The sequence below is a fragment of the Strix aluco genome, chromosome 5 (genome assembly GCF_031877795.1).
Source record: "Strix aluco isolate bStrAlu1 chromosome 5, bStrAlu1.hap1, whole genome shotgun sequence".
Taxonomy (NCBI): Eukaryota; Metazoa; Chordata; class Aves; order Strigiformes; family Strigidae; genus Strix; species Strix aluco.
The window spans coordinates 1719645-1738503 of NC_133935.1; the positions used below are offsets into that span (position 1 = coordinate 1719645).

The following is an 18859-nucleotide window of genomic DNA, read 5'->3' on the forward strand; positions in this document are numbered from 1 at the left end:
GCTGGAGTTGTAGGTGATGCACAAACGGCTTCGAAGGGCTGAGGGCCCTGATCCAAAACGCGCCGCAGTCGGGGGAGAGGCTGCTGCTTTGGATCAGCTCCAGCAGTTCTTCAGTCCAAGTTCTTATGTTTGCTTGGATTTAATCAGTTTCTTCAGGATTAAGGTATTTTTTAGAATGTGGTTCCAAGAATATAAAGAGGTTGCAATTTTGGACTTAATTAGTTTTGTGGTGTTACTGTGTACTAGTGATAGTGTTCCACGTCTGTCTTCAGATACGAGGTGGGTCAGTTCATGAAAAATCTGATTATTCACTCAATACTGTGATGTATGATAACGTACCTCTCCCGTGTGGTTTGGTGTCTTAACATACAGTCTTCCCTCCACCGGATTTCTTGTTGTATCCCAGAATAAACCAGAGTTTATATAAATTAGACATGTTCCTACTGCAGAACAGGTGGAGTTAGAAGTGCTTGAAGATGGTATGTTGTTGCTAGATAGGGAGGGATATTTTTATCCTGATTCATAGTGGCTGCATTAAAGATTTGAGACAGTTTGTCTTCAGTGTGAATGGTTTATTGGAGGTCAGGCAGGGAAAACACTGACAAACAGTTACAGTGCTGGCTTAGGGATGACTCTCCTTTAATTAAGTGTAACTTGAGTCGTAAAATCTCCTCATCTGCTGACTTGGTACCAGGTTTTTGCTTCCTGTGTTGTCCATTTGAAGTGGAAAGTCAGAAGAAAATAAACTATGAAATTGTGTTGTCTTGATTGCAGAGGAAATCAGAAAGATGAGGGAAGTTAAGCGTTCTTCCAGAAGGTGCATTAACCCAACTTGGATGTGCTCATCCAGCCCCTCCGTCAGCCAGTACTGCTGGTTTTCCTTTCACCGCTATATTAATTTTTCTTTCTGTAAAATATTCTGTTATGGTTCTCTCCAGGAAGAATGGAGGGCCACTTCTTTTTTCCTTTGATTAACTACTCATATCCTGATCTAGAGAAATACCAGTGAACTGGTTGAATTTGGCAGTTTTCACTGATTCCAACAAGTAAATTAACTTCCCATCCAGTTGTCGCTGTAGGAGGAATACCCACTGTTGTGTGCGTTAGTTCATACGGATCACTTGGGTTTATAGGATCAGTTACTCTTCAAAGTACATACAGAGAGTCTTGATTCCCTCCTGACTGCTCCACTGGTGGTTACCATGACTCTGTGGTCATGGTTTTGCTTGTTTGTTTTGCTGTGTTTTGTGGTGTGGTTTTTCTTTTTTGTTGATTTGTTGGGGTTTTTTAATTTATTTTAATTTTTGCTCTGGAGGACTAGGCAAAGGCTGCTGCTGGCAGGTTATCGGACTTAACAAATAACTGGGTTGGTTTGGCATAGCAAAACCTCTACTCTTAAATAAAGCATCGTTCCCGGTATAAATAATCCTGTAGTGTATCGTATCAGTGAGGTCTGAATCAGTTGAATTCAGAGTGCCAGGAAAAAGGCATTCTTGTGGTAATTCTGGCATCCCTGAAGATAGAAAGTATTGGAAAACTTGAGAGCGCTTGTTCTCATAAAATATCCAAGCCAGTTTTGTATAACTGAGAAGCAGCTTGGAAAGTTCAGATAAGAAGCCAGATGTTGGCCCAAACTTGTGATATTTGCTTGCACGGATCAAATTTGGCATTACAGCATGCTTCCCAATTAATTCTGTAGTGTGTAATTCCAGCATGAGTTGATTTTCCATTTTATTCTGCATGACTTTTGTTCATTCATCATTATGAAACAATTTCCTGGAGATACTCAGGCTGAAGTATGTGTTTGCATGACTACCAGAGTTGTCTGTGGTTATACAGACAGGAGAGAAAATATTAATGCAGGTTAGAAGATAATTTTTTTCCCATCTACAGCACTGTGAATACCTTGTTACAGACATCGAGGATTTCTCAAAGTTTACCAGAAGGTTTAATTTGAAAAATGGTCCCAGCCAGGAACAAGATGCAAGGTTTATGCTTAGCTTATTTGGGTATAGTAAATTCCTTTTGCTCTTTTTAGGCTCAAGTTTTTAACATTGATAATAGGCTACTGGCATCATCCCTTTTCACTCTTTTGCTGGGAAAAGAGTAGCCAAAAGAATATTTATTAGCTGGTTTAAATTTGATTAGCTTGATTTCCCTTTCATGGAGTTTTAACAGCGTTCAATGAGAGATGCAACTGAACTGCAGAGCCATTCTCTCCCCCAGGATACATCGAGGTCTTTCTTGAATTCCCATGAAGGTTTCCCAATTGTTCACATTTTAATCCTGGCCCCTCATAATTATTTTGTAGCATATGGAAAGTCCTGTAGCTGCTAAGTCTGGTAGCCTTTGTCGTGCTTATTTAACAAATAGTTCCAGTCCCTTATTTATCTGCCTCAGTATCTCTTGTTTATTGATGACTGGAATTTTTTTCTGCCTTTAAACCTTTAAGTTGGGGAGCTAAGACCACCCTGTGCTAGGCAGAGTACAAGCACAAAACAAAGGACAGTCCCTGCCCTGCACATTAACACTTTCTTTTTATGACTAAAGGCGGGAGATTCCTCTTAACTGATCTGTACTCAGCCCTCTCCAGGCTCTCAGTTGCCACTTTAGCAGCATTTAGGTATCCTAGAGAGTAAATCTCCAGTTTAGGGAAAGCAATCTAAAACCCAGCATCACTGTTGCAAAAACAAGCCTTGTTCTTGTTGGAAGCTGTAAAAATTTAAGTTTCTAAAGCCTACCTATCATCTGTGTGCTTAGGCAAAAACGGGATGCTGTTTCTTCTTCTTTGCCTTGCTTTTCCTCTCACTGAAGGAAATGGGCTGATGAATGCTCAGGCAAAATGTGCCCCTCCTATTGCCTGTCTTCTTTGCTTGCCTTCTTTGAACAGCTTCTTTATTCAGTGTTAAACAACAGGAGAACAAAACCACCACTGAAAATGAAGATACTCTTTTTCACAGGATTGCGTGATATTAGGATGTTCTTCTTCCCCCATAAATGGTCAAAGTAGAACGGTTCCTTGCTGGCCTTAAAACCTGTGATGGCAACAAGAATGGTGAAAGCACATTGAAATTACACATCATTGCATTGCTGAGCACGAGCTGCTCTATGTGGAGCACTCTGTGCCCTTTGGAGGCTACAGCCTGGAGTGGGATTTCTGTCGGCAGCAGAGGTTTGGAGGCAGAGCTTGGGGATGTCAGAGGGCCGTTAACTGAACTAGGCTCTTTTCTAAGCATTCCTTGGTTTTCCTTTTGTCTTCTGTACGGGTGCTTAGACATATGCAGACATAGATACCCAGGCAGCCCATGATGTTTAACAGACCGAGCGTGAAGGCTGACCCGCTGCTCTTAAAACAGCAGCCACCCCTCTGCAGGTTCTGCCCCGTGTCCTCCCTAGTGAGTGCCTTGTTCAGGGGATTAAATGGAACATGACCAAGGAACCAGCGCCAGGACAAGAGGGAATGGCCTCAAGCTGCGCCAGGGCAGGGTCAGACTGGCTCTTAGGAAGGATTTCTTTGCAGAAGGGGTTGTTGGGCGTTGGAATGGGCTGCCCAGGGCAGGGGGGGAGTCCCCATCCCTGGAGGGGTTGAAGAGTCGGGTTGACCCAGCGCTGAGGGATCTGGTGGAGTTGGGAACGGTCAGTGTGAGGTTAATGGTTGGACTGGAGGATCTTCAAGGGCTTTTCCAACCCAGATGATTCTGTGTGACTTCCGGAAGGATACATCAGGGATCTAGATGATGCCTTTCTCGTACAGACACAGCTGGTGGCCAGAAGGTATGGGGCTTGCCATTCTTTTGATCCAGGACATTCTTTTGGTGCAGACAGACCCTGGACAGCTGCTGTGTGGTGATCCTGTCGCCAGCAGGTGCTGGGAAGGGTGGATGTGGTTTGTGCTGCTAGGACGTACCCCCGAATGCCTCTTGCTTCATGCTCTTACAGGGAACGTGGGGAATGCTACATAGTCGTGAAGACCAATGGAGCATCTGACGCATCTGCTGGAATTCCTGCTCTTTCAGCCTGAGCTTTCCAAAGCCTGGTGAGATATATCTGCTAGAGCCCTGAAGAGCTCGGAATGGCTATTTATCCACGAGTCCTGCTGAGCAATGTTTGCATAACTCGGGGCAGGGGCCCCAGTGGTTTGAGCTTTGGGTATGACCCAACTCTCTGCCGCTGTATGATCCCATGTAAAGTCTAGAGGCATCATGTCATGGTTTGGGACGGCCGCAGTGATGAGGAGGACTCCTCCTGGAGGGGCACAGGGAGTTTAGGCTTTGGCTGGCCCCCGCAGCTCCGAGCACGCGTTCAGAGATCCCAGATACAAGCACATAAAAGCCTTTTGCTTAGGTTCCCCACCCCCTCGCCTTTTTTTTTTAAACTCCTGCATCTGCTGTGTCGCGCAGTCTCCTGCCTGCCTCTACAAATGAGAAAGTAACGGAGCAGATTTATTAAGCTGATAGATTAAAGAACAGGAAATAACAGTGGATTTAGTGGAATTTGAAGACAGTTCTGACCTCTGAGGAGCACAGCATGGTGTGCTGGAATAAAGCTGAAAGATGGTGCCCTTGGTCATGGTGTCCAAAGTCACGGGGGATGTTTGAAGTAATTTAAGAGAGACTCACTTTGCTTATGTTTTAAAAACACCTTGTTGTTTTGCTGACTCTACAGCAAAGCCCTTATCTTCCTACCTCAGAAACAAAGTACAAAACCTTTAGTATGCTAGTGATGCAGTTCCCTCTCAGACCAACACTTGGTTCTTAATTTATTAAGTTTTTTGCTTCCTGAGAGGAAGTCAAATGGATTGTGGTGCTTTGGGTGATAGCAGGGGGTGCCTGGGAATGGTGAGTCCGGTGCTGTCACAAACAACTCTCGGTGCTCATGGCTTGGTAGCTGCTGAGCGTGGTGTGACGGGCTGGGGCTTACCCTGTCATCTTACAGACTTGAGTAAATTCTGGGAGAGTGCTTGAGTAAGAAATGTAAGTGCAGGGTTTATGTGAACAAGTGTGGAGAAGTCGAGTAACACTCACGCGTTTAGACTTTTGCATTGAGTTTTTGGGGATGAATCTGGTCTTGAGGAGGGGATGCAGTTTGCCAGCCCTGCTGTACCTCAGTGCAGCTCCCTGGTACCGAAGCGGAAGGTGGGCGTTTGGCACAGCACAGCTTGATATGGCTGTGACCTCCTGCCTTGTCCCAGCGAGGGACAGTGGCAGCAGGGAAACGACCTTCCAGTTTTCTTTCCTCCCTCCCAGGAAAACCTGTGCCTTGTGACGTCACCCTTAAGCTAAAGCAGTTTAAAAACTCACCAAGTCAACCCATCACCCTTGCCAGAGAGCAGAAATCTGGTCTTCGTTTCCATTAATTCTGCTTCAGCCACGAAACGCCCTTTGTATTTGGCCCTTAGGGTGATATTCCAGCTGTTTATTTTAAAGAGCCAGTCTGGCTAACGCCTTCTTGGGGGAAGAGCTTTCCTCTGACGGGGGATACCAAGCCTGGAGAGTCCCTTGAGTCCACAGAGGACATTCATATTGAAATAGAAAGAAGCAGAGCTTTTTACTGAATCGAAAATCCCCGTCTCCGGTGTGTTCGCTGGGTGACTGCTGCAGCATCTCAGTTGCTGTGCTCTCGTGGCTCCCTGGCAGCGCCTGGTTTGCATGTTTTCTGTGAACACAAAGGCATCTGTGTTAATCTTTCATTTTCCGGGCGGGTCAGTGTTCTCTTCCAGTCTCTGGCCGCCTCCTTTTTCTCAGCTTTTTTCCAAGGTGGAAGTCAAATTTGGTAAAAACGAGGAACAAATATGTGTAAGGGGGATTACCCCAAGTTTTCAAGACTTGAGAATTACTGTGAAAGGAAACCAAGCGGGGTTATGCCCTTCTTTACTTCTGTTTGATTTCTTTATAGGAAGTCAGATCCAGCCCAGGCTGTGAGTCTCTCATAGCAAGACAGGCTCTTGCACTTCTTTCTTCAGCAAAACCTGTAGCCTTCTGGTCAAATCCCACCAACCTTAGAAAGGCAGCAGATTATTTCAGCTCTTGAAGGACCTGCCTGCAGGCTGCTCCATCACTGAGGAAGATGCACTTGGGGGGCTGTGGGGAAGGGAGTGTTCCCCTTGTCTTTGATTTTGTTTTTCACTTTTGAGGGCTATTTTTGTTCGTGTGTGTTTTTCACTTCCTTGAGCATCGCTATCATCTCAGAAACTAACTTTTTAGAGTATCTTTCTTCTCCTGCCCTTTAATTAGCAGATGAGAGCTACCAAACATCATCCCATGAATATTTCAGCAAACCCGGGACGTTCCTGGTGTATATATAAGGTAAACAAACAGAAGGAAAAAAACAGGAGTTTTTTATAGCAGTCATATAATATTAATAGTAGGCTTTCAACTTCTTCTGAGGCTTCAGAATTAATTTCAATGCAGGGAAGTAATTTTTTAATTACCTTTAAATAGAGCGCTAAGGAATACAAAAAGCTGCCTTGACTCTGTGTGGGGAACGGAGCAGCAACGACTCAGACCATCTTTCCTTGGGGACCGCTGCATTGTAGCTGTGTTGGTGAGGTCTTCAGTATTCAGAGTCGGATACCAACTCTGTGTGAAACAAATGGAGTCTGCCAGCCTTTTGTGGCGTCTTGTAAAAGCCTTTTTCTCCCTCGTTGTTTGAAAATGAAGGGAAATAGGGAGAAATTTTTTGAGTCGTCTGGTTTGCTGCTATGAGATTATGTTGAAACGCTTTCGCTACTCTTTAGTTACCCATGAATGATTGTGCCTAGAACATATCCTGAGAGAACATACGCTTCTGGTTTTGCTTATGCTTAATTACCTTTTTTTGTGCTGCCTTCCCACAGCACCTACCTCAGTCAGATATTGGTCTGTGAGTCTATGACCGAGGCGCCATAGTTTGAGAATAATGCAAAACACCCCAGCAAATAATAGTTCAAAATCTTTAAATACAACTACTTTTACGCTGTTTTGTGGGTGCTTGGGAGCCTGCTTGATAAAACTTGGGAGGAAAAATTGTCCAACTTGTAGTTAATTTTTATTGAGGTGCAGTTGCCATTTAAGCTCAGAGAGCGCTTTCCCCAAGTAAAAACTCTGAGAAACTGTGCTCAGGCTTGTGCAGTCTCTCGAGCAGCTTTCAGATTTGGGGTTTGTGTTCTTTGGGGTTTCCCCCTCTTCGTTCTCTTTGCGTCTGAACCCTTGGCAGCTTTCCAGCATTGTTCTCCGACCTGGCGTGGAGGAGCGGTGCTCTCGCCGCTAATCCAGCAGAGATTGAGCGATAACTTCTGGGAAGGGTTAGAGGCACTGGCTCAGGATAGGTTCAGAGTCCCCCGCCTGCCCACACACCTCAGCTTGTGGTTCTTCCTCATTTTATGTGCCTCTTTCTTACTCAGTGAAGGGAAGCACTACCAAAGCTGGCCATTGCTCTTCAGGATTCTTCTGATTCACATTTTTTTTGCAATTTTTTTTTTGTTTTTTTTTTGTTGTGTGAGTGGAATAATTGATGCTCCAGTGTAAATACTATGGCCCTGGCAAAAGGCTCTGTCTCTCCCTTCATTATAAACCCTACACAGATGATTGTGTCTCTGTATAATGCAGAACAGTGACAAACAAGACTGCAGGTAACTTCATCCTCAAAGCACTTAACAGCCACTAGTGCCTGCCAGCATGGTTTTGATAAACTCTACAATGTGCCTTAATATCCACATTCTTCCTTCTCTTTGGTTATCACTTAAATTTTGCTGTTGTAATGCAGAGTTTTCATAAGATTTCCCCAAATTTGGTTTCATGTGTAGCAAGATCTTCCGGTTGGGTTGGGATCTGAAATCTAAATCGTGTTGCCCTTCAACTACTTGTGATACTCCAGTGTTGCATTTGTTTTCATGGAAGCTTGAAAATTCTCCGACCCTATCATCTTTTGTTGAAGAAGCAGTTTTGTTCAGATTTTAAATGCCTCCTACTTGCGTAGGGTTGTTACCCACTTACAAAAGGGTTGCAGAAATAGTGTTAAAAAAGTTCGTAGGTTTGTGTTTTCCTTGCACCACCAGAAAATTACATTGAGGCTTTTGCTGAATGACTCAGATAAAGCGCAGCAAAGATGCTGTGCTGCCACCCGCTCTACAAGCTGCTGCTGCTGGTTAGAACATGGAGAGGCATCCTTTGCCCCAGCTCTTTCATTCTGCCCCTCTGCCAGCAGTTAAGTCTTGCATGTGTCTGCTTAGACTGCGTGAGACCTCCCTAACCCACTTCAGGCAACATCAGAAAGCTCAGGTTTAACTTCAAAATAGAATGGCTTCTCTTAGTGCTGGTGTGGCTGCTCCTCATCTGCCCCAGGCAGGAGGGATCCCTGGATCCATGACTGCTTTAATCCTCCCGCTTGCGTCTGCAAAGGGATCTGTTTGCACAGTGTGACAGCATCTAAGCAGAAGCTTAGACTGGTTTAAATAAATCCACTTAACACTAGGGCAGCAGTCATGTTTTGGCAGAACTAGAGTGTTTCTGTGAGCCTGGACAACATGTTAGTTTGCAAAATGTTCACCTTTACATTGCCTGGTATTGTTTTTCCAGCAGCTCTTTTCCTCTCCTCTGCCTGGGGAGAGGCGAACACTCGGGGCTTTATGAGTGGGTTTTTTGTCCACGTGTCTGGGAACACGCTCCCAGAGCTCACGGGGTGCTGTGCAGGCAGCAGGCTGCCCGTGGTCTCTCAGCAGGTGGTAACTCTTCCTTTGGAAACAAACCCATCCATCTCTTCATGAGCAAAAATCTCAACAGCCATGGAAATTTTGGTAGGAGTGAAGACATGACAGTGCAAGTCTCTCAGGACAACCTGGCAAATTAAAATGGGAAAGAAAAAGACACCACCACCCAGACTAAAAAGGGTCTTATTTTAAAAAGTTTAAAGTTGTGTAGAACTTTAGCCAAGTTGCGTACTAGTTGGGTGGTCCAGGATAACTTGTTGCTTTTACCAAGTGGAGGAGAATGGGGAAGAAGTTCTAGGTTTTTCTTTTACTGATGAATCAGGGTTCCTTTTTTCCTCCTTCTTTTTGTAGTCAGGATGTTTCCTTTTGGTTAAGCTGATACCAGTTTAGCCCTCAAGATGGTCTTGAGGCTTTCATGTCTGTATGCTCACAACAGCGGCGGGCTGGGACAAAGCACTGTCGTGGTGGTTGATAAAGTGACGTTGTATTCTGGCTGTAGAATAACCAAAGGGAGGCTCTTAGTCATATTGCTGCTGGTGCAGGTGTTACTTGATCATGACTGTACTTATTAGCAGAACCATTGTATTCCACTTTATGTAAGTACATGGAAATAGACACTTAAAATGTGTATATACACACACACACATATATATACACATATACATATTCTAAGTTAGTAAAAAATAAGAGGTCTGGTAGGAACTCCTTGGAGTGAGAAGATACCAGACTGGCTCTTAGGAAGTATTTCTTTGCAGAAGGGGTTGTTGGGCGTTGGAATGGGCTGCCCAGGGCAGGGGGGGAGTCCCCATCCCTGGAGGGGTTGAAGAGTCGGGTTGACCCAGCGCTGAGGGATCTGGTGGAGTTGGGAATGGTCAGGGTGAGGTTCATGGTTGGACTGGAGGAGCTTCAAGGGCTTTTCCAACCCAGATGATTCTGTGATACCTAGAGCCAGCAGCAGTGCTACAGCCTCCTTCGGTCCTCCGCTAAATGCCCAGTGTCAACTGGAATGATCTCAACGGACAAATATATATTAGATTTTTCTCTGATTAAATCGCCAGGCGTCCTGCAGGAACAGCTTCCAAATTGCACTCTCTTCAGCCGATAGGCTGGGTTTTCTTCCTTGATTTCCTTGCAGCTGGTGAGACAAACCAGCATCACACCTGCCTGCCATTCACCCGCCGACTTTGCGGGTGCCAGACCAGCTGTGCAGCAGCAGTTGCCATCTGTCTGGGGTGAGGACAGATTGCTGGTACAGAGGCTCAGGAAGTAATTAGAAGGCGAATTTAATTTGCTCTTCAAGCATGTTGAGGTCCAAGTATCTCTCCCTCCCCTCACCGAAAGAATTGGAGGGGGGGGGGAAGGAAGGAAAATTATAGGAGGGAAATAAAGGGAGGAGAGACTTGAGCTGCATCCTCGCCATCTGTCCACCTGGACGCACGCAGCTGCTCCACCACTGACAGGTTGCTGTCTCCCCACCCAGCACAGACAGCCAAATGACTTGCACCATGAACACAAACCACTGAAGATTAATCTGGGAGTAAATAGCCTGGTCAGAATAAACCGTACTCAGAGGCAGAGACTCTAGCTGCTCAAAAACCTTCAATATCCTCTTCCTTCTTCTCTCACTTCTCCCTTCTCTCCACCAAAGATTTCCCCAGAATTTGGGAGCCAAACAGAATTTCAGTACATGTGCTTTTTCTGGATCAAATCCCGTACCTCTGAATGCAGCAGTCTGGAACATTAGAAAGTTATCTAGAAGCAAAGGGGAATGGCCAGTCAGAGCTAAAGCGGGACTACTTCTGTGCTTAAAATTAGTTAAGGATGTGCTTAAATGCTTCGTTAGCTCAGGACCTCCATCTGCTACCTGGGGCTGCATGGTTTCTGGCAGTCCCAGCTCCAGGGGTATGTGGAAGATGCCCTCCTTTTATTTATTAAGAATATATATTTTGCATCAACTGCTGTGGAAAACATGGAAGACAGGCAAATGTGGACTTCAAGGTATCTCAGTACTCAAAAGCAAAAAAAAAATGGGTTCCCCCGTGCGAGGTGTGTGGAGCCCACCTCTCCTCTCCAAGAGCCGCAGGCTCCTCAGGGTGGTCTCACAACCACCTGGGTCCTGATCCAGTATCTGTTGACATCGATAGAAAAATACCTTGTGTACCCAGTATAAAAAAACCGAGCGCAGCACTGTGTTCTGTTTTCCTCTCCTGGTGTTCCGAATGATCATAGAGATTTTCCAGAGCTTGGTCACTGACAAGTGTCCCTTCCTGAGCCTGAAGGACCATTCGGGCCGTTGTTAATCCCCAAGAATAGCTCTGCACTCGAGTCATCACTGAGAAATTGAATGATGTTTAGAGGCTCAGGGTGTCTCTCATAACTGTTTAGAGAGGTGCTGATGGGACGACAGTTTTTACATCCCCAGTATTTGCACTGTAGGACTTTATTGATGGCAGGAGCCCAAAAACACAGCTGAGTTGAATCCAGGTGCTTTTTGTGATAGTTCTGTAATTGCTGCTGCTTCTATTCACATCCTTTTTTTTGAAGTCAGTTTATTTCCTGCATAAACCCTTCTCTATGCACTGCCTCTGGCATACCGAGTCCTGACGCTGCTGCACAGTTTATCTCGCCTCGGGCTGGTTCAGTGGTGGAGGATCGATGGAGCCACATGAACTTGCCAGCTTCTGGGTAAGTCCAAGCCCAACATCCACATCCCCCAAACTCTGGCAACGGAGAGATTAGAGACCGGGGCCGTCTTCTCCCAACAGTAGTTTATCCTCTGCTGTCCAGGCACGTCATCCTCACTAGAGAGGAGCCCAAAACTTCTTTCATATCCTTTCCCCCTTTTATTCTGCAGGGGTTCAGGCAGCAGTACCCGCTTTGAGAACGGCAGCAGATGCAGGCTGGGGAGCTGTGTTCTCATGTTACTGCGTTTCCTTGGGAAGCTTTTGACTAAGCAGCTGCCGTCTCATGCATAGTCAGAAGCTGAGTCTGAGAGTGTAGTAGAAACGTCAGAGGAAATATAAGAAGTCGCTGCCTCCAGCTATTTGCTACCTTTCTTCAAAATCTGCAGGGCTGGTGGAGCAGAAAGTTATCTCAGTATTGCATCTGGCAGCTTCCCCGGCACCTCACCTTCCCTGGCAGTGGAGCTGACACCACTGGATTTTGCACAAAAGCAGAGTGTAACACGCCCCCTCTGCCAGCTTTGCTTTGGTAGAGCAGGGGAAGGGGCAGAAGGGGTGGTAGTGTCGTTTCTTAAATTTCTCTTCACCATCTCGGAAACCATCTGTAGTGACCCTAGGATGAACTGCCTACTTATTGTTCTTTTGGTTTTTCTTTTTTTCCCTCTCTTCCTTCACATTATTCAGTGCAACTGGCAATTAATTCTGCTTTCAGGGTGTATGACTGTAGAGAACTACCTGTGTAAGGATCAGACTATCTGTTGTTGTTGTTTTTTTTTTTTTTCCCCCCTCAGCAGTCATGTGATCCTGGAAACTGAGAATTATGAAGTTTCACATTCCTTTTTCCTAATCCATGCCACCCAAGCAAAATTTTCTTTTGCAGCCAGGGACTTGTGAGCATCTCTTGTAACACTCTGCTACAGGTCATGCATATGTCTCTAATCTGGAGGCAATGCTGGCATCATTAGGCTTGGTTATCCCTACTGTGGCCATAAGTAACCCCAGCTTTGCTCTAAAAATAGAGAAGCGCGAGTGGCTTTTGCTCTGGTGTGTGCCTGAAAGGTGCTGAGCTTGGTGGTTTGAGCGGAGAAGTCCGTGTTGGTGTTGGTGGCCCTTAGAGCACGTCCAGCAAAGTCTACGGATTTGTGAAATGAGACAGATAAAGTTGCCAAGGGTGTTTGTGGGCTGTGACCTTGTCATTCTTTTTGCCATGCAGACTTTAAATTCTCGCTGCATGGGAAGTCGCTTCTGGCTCTGCTTTGCTGTCCGGTGCCTCTCTCCCCCTCTCCTGTTGCTTCTTTCAAAGCTTGCTTCTCGCTGGCCGTGCCAGGGAGCGAAGGGTCGGCTGAGAAGGCTGAGATATGTTTCCCTGAGCTGGTTAAGAGTCTCAGTTGCCCGGGATCCATCGGTCTTTTAATCTCTCCGTAGAGGGTTGCTGCTGTTCTTAATAGGAAGCTCCTGTTCACGGCGGATGTTTTTCACCTTGGCTTCAGAAGCAGCTGCCTTAAATGTGATCTGGCACCCCTGCAGAGAGAGGCTGAGCGCTGGGCTGGGAGAGGGGCCGGGGTTTGGATGCCTGTGGGCAGCACCTTCCCACCGCGCAGCGATTGCTTATAAATAGGAAGACAAATTGAAAGGTTCCCTTTTTGGTTTTCCATCTCCTGCAGTTCTTGGGAAGGAGGAAGGAGGCCAATAAGACATGTTGGCATTTTAGTGAAAGGCAAAGGCAGCTGAAGGAGAATGCCTCTTTTTTTGAGAAATGTTGCTGTAGAGATTGTGCCAGGCTGCTGTGCAAAAAAAAAAAAAAAAAAAAATATCCTGCCTGGACTTGCTTGGTTTTCAACTACAGGGGTGTCGGAGCTGACAGTCCCTGTCCGTGAGATTGCCTAAAGTGACTGAGCCAGCAAAGGAAACGCAGCAGGTGCTCAAGTGAAATTCTTCCAAAATGCCCTCGTTTACACTCACTGCACCCTTTCCCAGTAAAACCCTTCAAATGCTGCTTCAAAAATTCATGAGTTTGAGTGCTTTAATGGAAGCAAAGGAGACACCTTTCTGTTTCATCCTGAAACGGCCCGTGGAAAGTTCAAAGGGAATTTTTAGTGTCCAGTTCACCCACCCAAAAACTCTTCTCCTGGAGCTACCTGAAGCTTTAATGTTTTACTGAAATTACTGTGGGATGTTGACTTTCAAGTGAGACCTGCAAATGGGCAGCCTGTAAAACCAAGGCACTAATACATCAAATATGAATTTAGCTTAAAATGATGCACGTTATGAATAGGATTTTCCAGTCTTTTCCTGCTGAAAATGTTGAATATTTTTCTATCATTTTCATTAAAGCAGAGCCAGGGCAGTGCAGAAGGATGTAAAAATCTCGATCTATAAAGACATTTATGAATTTGAGGGGCGCTGCTGTCAGGATTTTTGTTTTGTCTGTTAAGTTGTAGTCACCCCTTGAAAAATGTGTTACTGTTCTACCTCCACAATTAAATTCACAGCCTGCTTGCGGTGTGAAGATGCTGGCAGTGATGCAGTTGCATTTGCAAGCTTTGCTTGGGAGGTGTTTTCACGTAGCTGAATATGAATTAAACTTGGGGTGCTGTGAAATCCAGTTCACAAGGTGCTCTCTGCAAAACGGAGCATCGCCACCGGTGGCTGGGCACGCACGCTGGCGGTTATCTGCGCGCCGCTTGTCCCTGCCATCCGTTAGTCCTTATGTTTAAGGTTTGGTCTGTGGGAAATGGAGAATGAGAGAGGGTTTAAATATGAATTATTGGAGTTTTGAGTGTGGGCAGAGGTTTTAAGTAGGAGTTTTGAGTGTGGAGAAAGTCATAATCTGAGATGAGAGGGGGAGATCTTTGGGGGCCTTCAGACTAAGCTGATCCTGTAATTAGCCCCTTAGTTTCATTTTTGGTCTTTGTATGTTCTTTTTCTTTGTCTCCATAGAGTTGAATTTGACACTTTTTAATGCAGAGCTTTCTATAACTTTTTCATCTGACTTCTTTTAAGAGTAACACCAAAGATTTTTGGGATAAATTACCGCCTTTAGGTTTCTATCTTCATAAGTTGATGTCCTCAGAGATGGAAAAAGAGATTAAGTGTCAGTGTTGGAGCAGAAAAGAAACTCAGCAATACATACAACAGATACAGACTGTCAGCAAAAAAAATTCAGCTGTGAGAAGTCAGCATTAAAAACAATCTTCTTATTTGTTTGAGGTACAATGTTGCCCCAGGGAAAGTCAATAGGGGCTTTCCTATCTGTTTCTGTAGCCAGAATTCATCAGAATGCATCCTTTAGTTATAATTTGAATTTATAGTATGAGCTTTAATTCCATTGAAGTGGAATATTTTTTTAAAGGAGAAAGATTGGAGAAGTAAAGCCCAGAAGACATACCGACATCTTTTATCTCTGGGGAAAAAAAAAAAAAAAAAAAAAAAGAAAAATATTTTATACCTACAAATCTTTCACAGGTCTGAAAGAGTGAACCAGGTGTTTGCGAAGCTGGGTAGAGCATAGGCTGAACCCCACGGTCTTGCTTGTTGGGACCAGTTGTAGACTGGCTTGTTAAATGGCCGAGGAGGGGAAGGCCGAGAGCGCAGAAGGCCACTTGCTTCATAGACTGAAATAAGGCTTAGCTAGCCCACAGGAAAATCTACACGATGCAACTCGAGGAATGAAGCCAAGAGTACAGATGGTACATTTTACATTGATGTCTTTTCACTTCATTCTTCCTATGCACTTTTTTCCACGCTTCTGGCTGATTGAGCCGAGCTTGCAAAACTCTGAAAATAGTGACCAAGCCTTTGCAGTTCCCAGCCATCGATATGCTTCCTGGTCATCGCAGCCCCAAATTAAAATCTTCTGGTGGAAAACGGTCCGTAACGGTGCTGCTGTGGGTTTTCACACAGCAGGCCTTGATCACGTCAGCCTGCCAGGCTGATTGTAGTTTAATTGCAATCACCATTTCCAGCCAGTGTGTTGATTCTTGGCTTGCACCTTTGTAGACTGCAGTCACTGAAATGATAGAGCTGATTTGCCGGCCGCTCACGGCTGGGCTGAAAGACATACGCAGTCATACCCGAAATTAGAGTCCGTGTGACTGATTTCTCTGGCCGTAGCTGGCTGAGCCGTAGGTGTAAGTGGGGCAACTGCGTCAGCTCCACTGAAATACTGATTTATAGCAGCTCTTGTTGTCAGTCCTGAGAAGGAACTGCCGCTCCCTTCACTGAGCAAGTTCATGCTGTCTGACAAATGAATTTCACCCGCACTCACAAATAATTTTAAAGTACGGTCACTTAGAAAAGGAGGGCAGTTATATTAATGTATTATGTATAATGCACCTGTGATGCATGATCCTGTGGTCTACCCGATATTTTTGAATATTTTCTAGCATTTGGACAACTAACCTCTCTGCCAGAAGTAGCATTTTGGATTTGAACAAATTCCAAAATAACTGCTTTTTGAGCTGCATCACTAGCTTTTCCTCCTGAGCCTCACACACAGAATATACCTGGAAATCACACTGCCCTGCGGCCCAGAGCAGTTTGAGCTGAATCTGGATTTGTGGCAGCTTTGGGGGTCTAAAAACCTCTGGAGTGTGTTTCTTTCCATGCTGGTCAGGAGGTCTCTAAAGCTACAATGCGATGGGTACATCTGCAAAAGTATTTTAGGCCTTTCACAGTGATTCTCCTCAGAGACTTGTATTGCCGCTTTCCCCGTAGCGAGGTGGAGGGATGGGGAGGTAGTATGCCCCTGAGAAAACTGTAAAGCAGTTCTGAAATTCTGCCCCTGGGAAATGCCTGCTTTAAGGCGTGGTATCAAAACTTGATAACAAAAGGCTGTATGAATTCTTGATTTGCTTTACCTGCCAAAATAACACACTGATTGCTCAGCTGGTGTGAGGAATATGCTTAATTACAGACTCCTGGAACTTCTGTACAACAGCATCAGGGGTTGGCTTTTTTCAGGCATTCTCTTTTTCCCTTTCCCCTGAACTATAAATAGTTTCATAGAGGATATTAGATGAAAGCAAGATAAATGTAATTCAGAAAGTTAAAAAAAAAAAAAGAAAAGGTATACTTCATGCATGTATTGACAGAATTGCTGAGCTTTGATCATCGAAGTTAGGTTGATTTAAATGAAAAAGGCAGCGGAATTTTATTCTGAAATAACCCCCTCAAATCCTGAAGAATAGCACTGTGATGTTGGTTTATTATCCTGGTTAATCAAATTATCACAGGTTATAAGCAAAATGGAGGATTTTTTTTTTATCTGCTAGCATAGAAATGTCAAAGCAGGATCTCCAAGCAAAACACTATTTTCATACCCATGAGCATCTCATCTTTTGAGAACCAAATAGTTGTTATTGCACTTTTTGTCCATAATCAGTGGGATTTCTCCTATACTTTAAATTAGAAGATTAAGAATCTTCCTCAATTTGCCTTCTAAGCAGAGAGGAGAAAAAAGCCAAAATTCAAGACCTATTATTTTAGGTACGTACTTTAATAGTATCCACTTCCAGCTGCGATCAGTTGGTCACAGCTTTTGGAAGCCCTCAAGGTCCTGACCGCTCTAGCAGTTTTGGCAGATGCTCCTCATACAAACCCAGCTGCATCAAGAAGGCTCTACTCCCATACAGCTTGCTTTGCTTGGAGTAGTTTTTTGGATACGAGTCCAACACCTCGCTGTGTCCAGGGGGGTTTTTGTTGGCACAGCATCTTTGTACCCAGTGTGCTATGCTCGTATCTTGTGCTTTTGCTACACGTCCCTCGCTGCAGATTTGTTCACGTGTCGTCTCCCAGCTGCACGTGTGTTGCTGAAAAAGTTGCTTTCCCTACCTTGCCCCCACCCAGTACTCAAAAATACCAGTTCGTGGCTCTGTAGCCCACAAGCTGCAGATAGTTTCTCCCATTCTGCAGGCTGTCATCTGAGCTCCTTAACGCATTGCAGTCAAAATGCACGGACTTTGCACAACACCCTTATTTAAACTAACACCTCTGATTTTGACTAGAATAAGTGGTAACAGAATGAAGCTCACACCCATAGAGCAGACAAAAGGTGGGAGTATAAGGGGATTACTTACTTCTCTCAAACACAGGAAAGATTAACCTTACAATATATATTTTTAAACACATGCAGTTATTTACATCATTGCAAAGTGGATCTGAAATACAACAAAACAAAAGCAAGAGGGGTTTGTACGGAGGATAAACGGAGCCAAAAAGGACATCTATATATTCCTAGTTAGATTTAGCAGTGTGTTAGAGCTGGTACTACTCTAGGCAAAGTGCAAGGCATGAAGAGCCCTGCTCAGAATGACAATGTGTGTGAATACTGCACTCTGTGTATATGTGTATAGAAATTTTTTTATAATTGTGTTTTATATTGACCAGTGATTTTTTTTTTAAAAAAAAAGCTTTAAATTATGAACATGTTTGTATTGTAAGTTACGTAATCACAAATTCTGTGCTGCACCAAGATACCCACTCTGGTGTTTTTTATTGTGTTAACAGTCATCTTGGGCACTTCGAGACCCAGGCGGTGACACTACAACTGTCATTTGAAGCCCTAAAGAATGCATTTATGCTATTTCTAAATGATGCATTTAAGACTGTTCTGGGCCTTATAGAGCAGCTGCTCTCCAAGGGTGACCACTGCAGATCATGCAGCACATTTCAAACCTTTTTCTGTCACCTCCTTAGTTCTGGAACCCAGAACTACTTGCACTGTGTGTGCTCACGGAAACTCTCTTGTCCTCTTTAGTGCTAAGTGTAACTCCTGGTGTTGGTGTCAACGAGTCACTCCCCTCAAAATAAAACAGAAAAGGGAAGAGTGCAAGAAGTGTTTAGCTCTGTCAGTGATGAGGTGGAACAGCACTGATTATTGCACTTACTTTACTTCTGTATGTGTCATGTGTGGGCATATTAGTAGACTCTTGAGAAACAATTTGTAGAATAAAAGTATTTGCAATACTACTTTTTGTTCATCTTCTGTTGCAGAGCTGCCTTTTTTGCAAGGGGCTGACTTTTTTCCAACCAAATTGTGTCGCCTGTCAAGAATTTTCATGTGACTCTCGGAAACCTGCTGTGGAGTCTTCCCTATTTGCTATTCAGTCCTGTTTTCTTCTCCCTTTAGCAGGTAAGCACATGTTTCTTCAACGCTATTTGCAACTGGAAAATGTTTCCATTTTCAGACACCTGGAGAGTTCATTTTGTTGGACTCACTAGGGTTAACGTCTCTTCCAAAATTTCCCACAGAACCCGCTGTATTTTCTGCCATAGAAAAATATCTGAGTAACAATGCAGTACTTCAGGATTTTTAACATCAGCTCGTGTCAGTCTATATCCCTGTAGCTTTAGCGCAGCTTAAAAAATGGTATGCATGAACTTTCAGCTGTGAATCTATTTACAGCTGAATCAGGGTTGTGAGCAAGCAATATAGAAAATTGCTTGAAATTCTGCTCTCTGAGAGAAGCCTCTAAATAACTTTATGTCCTTG

The 18859-nt window shown here is 44.5% G+C and overlaps 1 protein-coding gene across 3 annotated transcripts in view; it reads left to right on the plus strand.

Moving 5' to 3' along the window:
* Nucleotides 1-18859, plus strand: part of PRR5 (proline rich 5) — a 93475-nt gene that overhangs the window by 5308 nt on the left and 69308 nt on the right. For 2 of the 3 annotated variants that reach the window (XM_074825601.1, XM_074825602.1), the window contains one exon: nucleotides 18361-18499. The gene's annotated coding sequence lies outside the window, so the exon portion shown is untranslated. Of the gene's footprint in view, nucleotides 1-11230; nucleotides 11372-18360; nucleotides 18500-18859 lie in introns of all 3 variants that reach the window. The other variant, XM_074825603.1, reaches the window with a different exon arrangement.